The sequence below is a fragment of the Phycodurus eques genome, chromosome 1 (genome assembly GCF_024500275.1).
Source record: "Phycodurus eques isolate BA_2022a chromosome 1, UOR_Pequ_1.1, whole genome shotgun sequence".
In the NCBI taxonomy this organism is placed as follows: domain Eukaryota; kingdom Metazoa; phylum Chordata; class Actinopteri; order Syngnathiformes; family Syngnathidae; genus Phycodurus; species Phycodurus eques.
Window position 1 is genome coordinate 34911560 of NC_084525.1, and position 1293 is coordinate 34912852.

Genomic DNA, 1293 nt, shown 5'->3' on the forward strand with positions numbered 1-1293 from the left:
TGTGTGTACCAATGATCCTTGGAGCTAAGTTGTCTGGGGCTTCACGCCCCCGGCAGGGTCACCCATGAGAAACAGGTCCTAGGTGAGGGAGCAGACAAAGCACGGCTCCAAAGACCCCTATGATGAGAAATATGATTGGATTACGTTTTCCCTTGCCCGGACGCGGGCCACCGGAGCCCCCCTCTGGAGCCAGGCCTGGAGGTGGGGCTCGAAGGCGAGCGCCTGGTGGTCGGGCCTGCACCCATGGGGCCCGGCCGGGCACAGCCCGAAAGGGTAACGTGGGTCCCCCTTTCCATGGACTCACCACCTGTGGGAGGGGCCATAGGGGTCGGGTGCAGTGCGAGCTGGGCGGTGGCCGAAGGCAGGGACCTTGGCGATCCGATCCCCGGCTACAGAAGCTGGCTCTAGGGACGTGGAATGTCACCTCTCTGGCAGGGAAGGAGCCCGAGCTGGTGTGCGAGAAGTTCCGACTAGATATAGTCGGACTCGCCTCCACGCACAGCTTGGGCTCTGGTACCAGTCCTCTCGAGAGGGGTTGGACTCTCTTCCACTCTGGAGTTGCCCACGGTGAGAGGCGCCGAGCAGGTGTGGGTATACTTATTGCTCCCCGGCTCGGCGCCTGTATGTTGGGGTTCACCCCAGTGGACGAGACTGGGGTGGTGGTCCCCCTTTTTAAGAAGGGGGACCGGAGGGTGTGTTCCAACTACAGGGGGATCAGACTCCTCAGCCTCCCTGGTAAGGTCTATTCAGGGGTGCTGGAGAGGAGGGTTCGTCGGGAAGTTGAATCCCAGATTCAGGAGGAGCAGTGTGGTTTTCGTCCTGGCCGTGGAACAGTGGACCAGCTCTACACCCTTGGCAGGGTCCTCGAGGGTGCATAGGAGTTCGCCCAACCAGTCTACATGTGTTTTGTGGACTTGGAGAAGGCGTTCGACCGTGTCCCTCGGGTGGTCCTGTGGGGGGGTGCTTCGGGAGTATGGGGTACCGAAACCCTTGATACGGGCTGTTCGGTCCCTGTACGACCGGAGTCAGAGTTTGGTCCACATATCCGGCAGTAAGTCGGACTCCTTTCCGGTGAGGGTTAGACTCCGCCGACTACGTCTCTGGGCTGACCTGGGAACGCCTCGGGATCCCCCCGGAAGAGATGGATGAAGTGGCTGGGGCAAGGGAAGTCTGGGCGTCCCTGCTAAAGCTACTGCCCCCACGACCCGACCTCGGATAAGCGGTAGAAGATGGATGGATGGATGATAACAGAAAAATACCACATTAGTATGGTAAAAATTTCAGACAATTCAA